Source organism: Dendrobates tinctorius, unplaced genomic scaffold (genome assembly GCF_039654945.1).
Source record: "Dendrobates tinctorius isolate UK_male_01 unplaced genomic scaffold, ASM3965494v1 ptg000015l, whole genome shotgun sequence".
Lineage (NCBI taxonomy): Eukaryota > Metazoa > Chordata > Amphibia > Anura > Dendrobatidae > Dendrobates > Dendrobates tinctorius.
The window spans coordinates 35,548,078-35,558,206 of NW_027361683.1; the positions used below are offsets into that span (position 1 = coordinate 35,548,078).

Genomic DNA, 10,129 nt, shown 5'->3' on the forward strand with positions numbered 1-10,129 from the left:
CATCAATTACTGCATCAATGCAGATGGATCCAGGACATAGGCTACAAGTGTCGAATTCCTTGTATCAAGCCACTCATGACCAATAGAAAACGCCAGAAGCGTCTGACCTGGGCCAAGGAGAAAAAGAACTGGACTGTTGCTCAGTGGTCCAAGGTGTTGGTTTTAGATGAAAGTAAATTTTGCGTTTCATTTGGAAATCAAGGTCCCAGAGTCTGGAGGAAGAGTGGAGAGGCACAGAATCCAAGCTGCTTGAGGTCTAGTGTGAAGTTTCCACAATCCCTCTGCCGACAAGCTTTTTGGAGATGGAAATTTCTTTCTCCAGCAGGACTTGGCACCTGTCCACACTACCAAAAGTACCAATACCTGGTTTTAAAAACAACAGTATCACTGTGCTTGATTGGCCAGCAAACTTGCCTGACCTTAACCCCATAGAGAATCTATGGGGTATTGTCAAGAGGAAGATGAGAGACACCAGAACGAACAATGCAGATGAGCTGAAGGCTGCTATCAAAGCTACCTGGGCTTCCATAATAACCTCAGCAGTGCCACAGGCTGATCACCTCCATGCCACGCTGCATTGATGCAGTAATTGATGCAAAAGGAGCCCCGACCAAGTATTGAGGGCATTTACTGAACATACATTTCAGTAGGCCAACAATTCCTATTTTAAAATCATTTTTCAAGCTGGTGTTATAAAGTATTCTAATTATTCTAATTTACTGAGATAATGACTTTTGGGTTTTCATTGGCTGTAAAGGTCCCGTTACATTTAGCGACGCACCAGCGATCCCGACAACGATACGACCTGGTCAGGATTGCTGGTGCATCGCTAAATGGTCGCTAGAGAGCTGCCAAACAGGCAGATCTCTCCAGCAATGCAGCAGCGATACAGCGATACACTATATAAAATAACAGGACAGAAACCGGGAGGGGGGAGAGAAAAGAGTAAACGTGCCTCTGACACATACCCTCAGCCTACAGCAGTGATATCAGTCACACTAGTGACCGGTAATAGCAGAGGAGTGGTGGTAAGCGGTAGCGGTAACAATATGCCATATAAAAAAACAATAAAGCCATGATAGGTACACACACACAAAGTTAACTGGACGCTTACCAGACAGAATGCACGGACCCAGCACCGCAGGTCATCTTGTAAACAATCCCTACCGATCTGCAGTTGATGAATTGATGAATGGAATATGTCTTTCCTGTAACATTACTGTGAAATTCATTGTCTTGTAGGATCGATGTACAGTATTTACAATTACCACATTTAAAGCACCTTTTAGGTTGGGTGCCCAACCATGTGGAACTGGTTGTGGTGTTCGGGGTGAAATGGCTGCGGACTAATCTATCTTTAATAGAACGACCTTTCCTGTACGTTATTTGCGGAGTTCTAGGTATGACCCCCAAAAAGTCCTGGTCCATACAGAGAATTGGCCAGTGCCGTTTGATGATCTCCCTAAGGTCATTGGCTCCATTTGAGAATTTTGTAATGAACCTAATGGTCCCTTCATCTGTGGCTTTCTGAGTTGGAGTTAACAGTTATTTTCTGTCCCTATCCACAGATGCTTTATAAGCCTTCTTTAGGATGCCATCTGGATATCCATGTTCTTGGAATCGGGACCTCAATTAACCAATTAACGTTTAGAAACCCGATGTTTACCTTGGTTACCAGATCGCTGGTCTCCCGCTTGCCACACGCAGTGATGCGTGCTGGCCAGCGGGAGACCAGCGATCAAAAAAATGCCCTGGCCATTCCAGGACGATCGGCAATGCACGGCAGGGGGGCCGGGCGCTGGTAAGTGTCACACACAGCGATCTCGTTGGTGGGATCTCTGTTGCGTCACAAAACTTGTGACTCAGCAGCAATCTCGCTAGCGAGATCGCTGTGTGTGACAGGGGCTTAAGAATAGGAGAGCATCACAGAGACATCATAAATAAATGGGACACTCCAGTGGCTAACCACATTAACCAGGTCCACAATGGGGATGATAAGGCTGTGAGTTTCATGGGTATTGAAAGAGTCCCAAAAAATCAAAGGGGAGGTGATTGGGATAAACAAATTCTTCAAAGAGAAACGTTTTGGATTTTCTCCCTACAAACAGCGCACCCCAAGGGACTCAACGAGCTACTTACCTTTTCTTCCTTCTTGTAGGGAGAAAATAAACAGGGTCATTTAACCAAGGGAGAGCTGCCGTTGAGTGGGGGCGCCACTTGTGCAGGGCTTTAGGGTGCCAACCTCCGCGTTAGGTAGGAGACAGGCAGAGAGGGATTAACAGGGTGAGACATAGTGAGTACCCTTTTCTATTTTTCCACTGATATAAAGAAGGTCCATGGTGTCCCTCTATGATCATGCATCACAAATATATTCCAAATGATTTTAAATTTACGCATCCTGATTTTTTTGGTGTGGAATCTGCTATAGATGCGTCTATTTATTTATCTTTTTTTCTATTGATATAGTTTATAAAGTGGCTATGGGAAATCACTGAAAATGTCTGTCATATGGATTAATCAACAATTGATGTAATATCGATTAGCTGATATTTCCTATCTATGTATGCCCCCGCAATATCTGGAAAATAATGATACATGTATATATGGGGAGTCATATTGTTTTGTTGCTGGTGCCCTTGTTATAGGATTGCACAAAATATGCTGGCGCTTTAACATTCTGAAGCAGCATTAGGTTGTCATGGGCACCGTCACATCATGTGAGCGCAGTGTGTTGATGACGCCGTGCTACAGAAACCGGATATGACGCTATTGGATCCAAGACGAACCCAGGAAGTGGGGCATGCGATTCAATGAGGAACCAATGCTGCATAGACTGGATGTGACGTTTTAGGTTCCAAGACAAGCCCAGGAAGTGGGGCAGGTGATTCATCTGGGAACCAATGCACTCTGTATACCGGAAGTGTCACACTCGGCGTCCGGAAATGATAACAGACCGCCGGGTGTTTGAACATATATAAGGCACGTAGAAAGAGAATCTGCGCGCTACGTCTCATGACTAAATGTCACTACTCCCCTGATGAATCGACGTAAGATGAAGCGCGTTGAGAGACAAACTTAGGGATAAAGGCCACTCAGGATGAGGATATGCTGAGCTTTGAAGCCCCCTTTTGTGAGCATACTACAGGCATCGTTAACTATCGTAGTCCTGTATAAGATAAGTACAGTGTTATACTTTTATGTTTCACCGTGCGAGTATCATGAATGCAGTGTTTATAGGGGATTTTATTAATCCAATATACTGTGCTCCACGGGTGTTATATCACACTGACTCATTAAGAGACGCATATATTAATGTTCTTAGACATGTTACCAGGAACATAAAAGTCCACCCTATCTTTGAAGGACATGCTCATTGCTGAATTTGAGGCCAATATTGTGGAGCTTGGCTGTGGGCAATGCATATAAGCCCACCATGGATGTTTTTTGAATAAATATTTTCTGGTTGAATAAGCTGAGATAGTGTTTGTTTTTGATACTTGGATGCAAATACCAAGGTACACTAATATACAGCTGGATATACTGTTTGTCATTTTTTGTCCTTCATAAAGGGAAGCATAGGCGACATAGCACAGGTTGCTGTTTTATTTGCACATACGCACAAGCACTTTTTTGGCACTTTAATTGTTTTTAATGACTGATTAAACATTAAGTTTTAATAATCATATCTATACCAATTTGCTTCAAATGATCTATATATTGATATTGGTATATTAACACCTGCTACATAACTTGTTACAAATTTACCAGGGACCTCAGAAAAAAAAATGACCTAGGGTCCCCTTATAAATTCAAACCAATAGAGGCTAAACAGACAGCTGAGGGTTGATATTAATAGCCTGGAAAGGGGTCAGAGATAGTCGGTGGTTCCGGAAGCGGAGATACCAATTATGTGTACTTCTTTTGTTTTACCACAAAGGCTTTGTTTTCATTGGCAAATCGAGTTTTCATGATGTTTCTGCTCAATTTTTTTTTACATATTTTATGTAACTTCAGCCTCCGGTTTCCTAGCTGAGACCTTAGTTTCTCCACTAGTTTTTGGGCCGGTCCCCTTACTGCGACCTAGTCCCACCACCTGGTGAGGGGCAGGTGGTTACGGGTCCCACGGATGGATTTTCACTAACCGTGCCCCTGAGACCTCTTCTTCCTCTCCACTACTGGAGCCTTTTCTTCTCTCGCTTCTCTTTCTGTAGTCTGGGGACAAGCAGCACTCAGCTTCAGTCCCCCTGCTAGTCTGTTGATCTAGTCTAATCACTCTCTGCTTACCACACTCTGACTCCTCCCCTTCTAACATCCTCCACCCACACCCTCTACTTAACTCCCCCCTGGCAAGATAAGGACTAGTGTTGGATGCTGGGTGTGTGAGTCCTGGCAGTGCCCCTTCCTTACCTGGGAGTAGACTACCACACCTCTGAATGAAGTGGAGTACCCTGTGGTGACTGAGACCACAGGGGCGCCACACTAGGACATGTATATTTTTTCTTTGAACTCTGGTCTTATGCATTGCAGTACTCGTGTCCTTCAATGCAAGAGACCTGTCAGTGACTCATTGACTCAGCCTTTTAGACTCTGCTTATAGCAGGATCTTACAGGCCACTGTACTCTGGGATTATCAGATGACCTCGGGATACAATGGCACCCCTGATTACGATCGTGAGTCGACGATCCTGTCAAAGGAGGTCCTTCAACCCTCTTTTAAAGTGAACCTGTCAGCAGTTTTGGCTGATATAAAGTAAGATATGGCCACTGCCTTTCAGGGCTTATCTACAGCATTCTATAATGCTGTAGATAAGCCTCCAATCCGACCTGCAAGATAAGAAAAATAAGTTTTATTATCCTCACCAGGGGGGCGGTCCGGTCTGATGGGTGTCGCAGGTCAGGGTGCGGCACCTCCCATCTTCTTGCGATGCCTCCCTCCTGCTTGCTTCGTGGCTCCCCAGCATCGAGCTCCTGCGCAGGCGTGTTTCTCTACCCTGTTGTGTGCAGATCAAAGAACTGCAGTGTGCAGGCGCTGGGAAAGGTCAGAGAGGCCCAGCGCTTGCGCACTGCAGTACTTTACTCTGCCCTCAACAGGGCAGATAAGTACACCTGCGCCGTAGCGCAATGCCAGGGAGCGATGACGCAACAGGAGGGCAACATCGTAAGAATATGGGAGGCGCCGGATACGGACCTGCAACACCCATCGGACTGGACCACCTCCCCGGGTGAGTATAAAAACTTATTTTTCTTATCTTTCAGGTCGGACCTGGGGCTTATCTACAGCATTATAGATGAGCCCTGAAACAGTGGCCGCATCTTATAGCGGCCAAAAATGCTGACGGATTCCCTTTAACCACTTAATTTAAGGGGTTAATCAACCCCGTTCGGTTCCAAAACTGTCCGGGGCCGATATCGAAGGGTGTCAGATGTCATGCACAGCTGTCATCTGCCGGATGGCGTTATTTCCTGATTGTCATCTTAAATTGGCGATCAGGGAATACGTCCCTTTAACGACAACCGTTTTAATGCGTATCGGCAGTTGTTAAGGGATTACAGAGAACAGCTCTAACATACCTAGTAGCGTTACATCATCCAGGTCTCTATACCAGCTCCTTTGATGCCTCCCGACATACACTGTAAAGAACGTGACTTAACCAATTCTTACCCAACATAACATTTATTTTTGTCATTTTACATTTGGTTATCGTCAAAAGGAACAAAGAGCCGGATCTCTCGGTGTAACGTCTTTAGCGTTGGTCCATTAGTGGTCTTCTCGTGTGGGTCCGAGCTGTATTGTGAGTGATACACCCCCTTCATCTGCAGCAGCTGCTTATGTGTCACTTGTTCTACCACTTTTCTGTCTGGATCATAGCGATTTTATCTGTGCTCTGAATGGTGGCCAGGCGGAGAGCGATGACGATACCTGTGCGACCTGCCCCAGCTTTGTCCAGAGCTTCCTTTACAACCGAGGGGGTGAGAAACGTTACATTGTTACATATACATTGAATATGACACAGAGATCTAAATGTAAAAACATAAAAAATAGTACAAACATTTCAATTTCAACTATTGACTCATTGTTTGAGCTTCACAGCTTTAATAACTCTCGGCCGCACTCTGGTTTGGCTGACAGCTATTCTTCCTCCTGCAGGCCCATAGATTAACAAGCAGCAAAGAGTTTGGGCTTATGTAGGCAAAGTAACAAATATTGGTCTGCAATCTGGTAATGCCAAACTCTCTTCCAGGACATTGGGACTGGTGCATGCTCTGACCAAAACTGATCACTCTGCCCAAATAACAGGATGTAACTTGCGAGCACCAATCTTTGTGTGGATCAATACTTAAAGCAGATTTGCCATAAGATTTCAGAATAAAAACTCTTTTGTTACTATATATTGATTTATCCTTGACCTGAGGAGGCTAGTATACTTGCTCTGAAAATCCATGTAAAACGGCCGTATAATCTATAAATTAAAATGAGCGTTTTATGAGTCCAGCTAGAGTTGAAAAAATACTAATCATAATATTAGGCAAGAAAATGTTCACAAATAATTATACAGGCATTCTTACGTGAATTTTTAAAGCAAGCCCAACTGCATCATCAGGTGTGAGAATTCTATTTAATAGATTCTGTATCTAAATTTGAAATTGCATTCCCTATTAAATCACATCCCTAAAGTACACCACTTTTCTTTTTTTTTTTTTTTTTTTACTTTTGATAGAATTTTTCACAAAAAAAGTTAACAATTCTAGTAGAATTTGCTACCTAACCCATTGGAGGGGAAGGGGGATGGGCTTTAGGTGTCCTGTTACTTTTGTCTCTGAGCCATTCATTTCCTTTGGGGTGGGGTGAGTGACGCCATTGGCTTCATCTGCCTAGGACACCAAAATACTTTGTCCCGGCTCTTATACACAACACAGACGAGGGATTGATCAATTGATTCCTCCTTTCCTGTCTCTATGTAGCATGTGTACAGAAGCAGCATCAGCATGGAGGACATTATATAGTAGCAGTGTAGATGTGAATCCGCACAGTCTATCCGCTCCTCTCCCTTTTTCTTCTCTCCCATCCTATAGCTATAAATTGATTCATCTTTGCACTGGCAGTCTATCTTGTATTGAGCAATACAGATTTTGTGGGGGGTTTTTAGAATAAATTGAGAATTTAGGAGTTTTGAAGAGGAGAAGAAATTAAGAAATAAGCATATTTCTGTGCTAAGATAAATTACAAAGTTTCTTGTATTAACTCGCATTACTGATTTCTGTTTATGACATTACAGGGATAAATTAAAATACTGCCGAAACCTTTAAAATCAAAAAGCCATTAAACGTTTGTTTGGGTTGGTACAACTTTTTAGGTACAAATGGCATAATTATTATTTGGGTTTTTTTTTTCCTTTTTTCAATGTGCAGCACTACACTGTAGGTGTATGGCATAAAAAAGACAGCATTTCTTTGGTATAGTATACACTAGGGTGACCGCAAAAAATCGATGTCGGAATTTTGTCCGTCTGGACCCCACAAAACGATTCCTCTTTCCAGATATTGAGATAGCCAATATTTGAGCTCGATCAAACGATGTTAACCCGTGCCGCTCGTCGCTCAAAGCTTGAAAAAATCCAAATTGAGGTATTTTAAGATTTAGGTATTTTGCATAGTCTGTTAGACTATAAAGAATGTGACAACAACATTGCAGAAATAGCCCTGACCAAATTTTCGAACCATTTGTGGTATTTGAATGCAGAGTTGGTGGGATTATCGTTTTTTGATCCCACCATTACAGACAATGAAGAGTTGTTAATGGCTAATAAATTGCTCAGTAGCACAGATGAACCATCAGAGCACGCTAGGGTTGTAAATCCAAAAGTTAGGAAAGAAAAATTAAAATAGGTAGGAAGTAACCGACTTTAACGACCTTCTGACAAAAGATGAAGAACAAAAGCAATATGTCCTGCAAGTTGTAAGCAAATGCCGAGCATTATATTCTGATGTTTCAAAAACTACTTTAACAAAAGCTCTAGAATAGATTAGATAACTATGTAAAATTATCAACTCATGTAGGTTAGCGTGCTCTGATGGTTCATCTGTGCTACTGAGCAATTTATTAGCCATTAACAACTTTTCATTGTCTGTAATGGTGGGATCAAAAAACGATAATCCCACCAACTCTGCATTCAAATACCACAAATGGTTCGAAAATTTGGTCAGGGCTATTTCTGCAATGTTATTGTCACATTCTTTATAGTCTAACAGACTATGCAAAATACCTAAATCTTAAAATACCTCAATTTGGATTTTTTCAAACTTTGAGCGACGAGCGGCACGGGTTAACGTCATTTGATCGAGCTCAAATTTTGGCTCTCTCAATATCTGGAAAGGGAAATCGTTTTGTGGGGTCCAGACGAACAAGATTCTGACATTTTTTCCCCCCCATATGAGATCCGGTCACCCTAGTGTACACACAATGTGTTCACTAGTTTAGGCCATTATTATTGGAGACACGCAGCATGGCATCAGGAGGTAGGTATATACATGCATGTAAATGCAAGCGTCAAGCATATAGGCAATACATACTGTACCTGCATGTAGACCTCAGCTTTGGTAGAACAACCATTTCTGTATAAACGGCTTGGAAATTCCCCTCCAGGTTTACTCTCCGGGTTATCTCTTGGATGAGGAAGGTGCTTTTTACGGACACAAAGGAAATTGATTTCTACCATCTTCTTTACACTGCAAGAAATGGGCAGAAAGATCCTCTACATCATCTGCAGCAGCATTTCTCAGCGTCCCCCCCCCCCCCAACCCCTAAAGATTATCTGACAGTACATTGTGCTGCCTTGGACACGTCTTCGATATGACACACATGCAATAGTAAAATTTCAGTATATAAGCAACAAGGTCAAAAAGTCTTGGTCTCTAGGAGGACTGTCTGCACATCTGCACTGTGGATCTATGCAAGACATATCAATGATTACAGATGAGCAGATTAATAATAACTAATACTTGTACATACGGATAGTCGCTGGAGCAGCACTTATAAAGTTGACTCATTTCCTGTTGGAAGACACTCTAACACCACAATGCCACTGGGACAGCCAACCTGGAGGACGCAGCGCCATATAACAGATACAGCGGTATTACCATCGGATTCTGCACCTGAGCACTGGACCTGACCGAGATAAGGAGAGGATAGGCTACCATCAGAGGTGCTCAGTATAATAGATACACAGGTATTACCATCAGATTCTGCACCTGAACACTGGACCTGACCGAGATAAGGAGAGGATAGGCTACTATCAGAGGTGCTCAGTATAATAGATACACCGGTATTACCTTCGGATTCTGCACCTGAACACTGGACCTGACCGAGATAAGGAGAGGATAGGCTACCATCAGAGATGCTCAGTATAATAGATACACAGGTATTACCATCAGATTCTGCACCTGAACACTGGACCTGACCGAGATAAGGGGAGGATAGGCTACCATCAGAGGTGCTCAGTATAATAGATACACCGGTATTACCATCGGATTCTGCACCTGAACACTGGACCTGACCGAGATAAGGAGAGGATAGGCTACCATCAGAGGTGCTCAGTATAATAGATACACAGGTATTACCATCGGATTCTGCACCTGAACACTGGATGTGACCGAGATAAGGAGAGGATAGGCTACCATCAGAGACGCTCAGTAGTGCTACCTCAAACTTTAGGTCTGTAAATTGCAGCTATCATTTTAGCGTAAAAAAAGACGACAATTACTCCGATTTAAAAAAGTATTTATGCCAGTAAACACTTTGAAAAGTTGCTCACTTTTTGTGCTCAGTTTGTGTTAAGGGTCAGTGCGCTTAAGGAGATAACATATTTGTATTAAAGAATAGTTTTGTGTTTCCATAATCTGAGAGCCATAACTTTTTTATTTTTCAGTTTACAGAGATCTTGTCTTGTGTCCCAAAACCTGGATTTTATTGGTGTCCACACACACACACACTTTTCTCATCTCTTTTCATTCCTTTTTTGGGGGGGAGCCGAAGTTACCAAAGTACAGCAAATCTGCACTCAGATCATTTTTTTTACTTCAGCATTCAGCATAAAATAAATATTATAATATTTTATTAGTTTCGAAAGTC

At 42.7% G+C, this 10,129-nt stretch overlaps 1 long non-coding RNA gene across 1 annotated transcript; it reads right to left on the bottom strand.

Annotated features, from left to right (window-relative positions):
* Positions 1–5,657: 5,657 nt before the first annotated feature.
* On the bottom strand, positions 5,658–8,763 carry LOC141074806 (uncharacterized). The gene is made up of 2 exons (XR_012227210.1): positions 8,577–8,763; positions 5,658–5,954 (listed from the first exon to the last, which is right to left on the bottom strand). It is a non-coding gene; the product is annotated as an uncharacterized lncRNA (long non-coding RNA).
* Between the last annotated feature and the right edge of the window lie 1,366 nt (positions 8,764–10,129).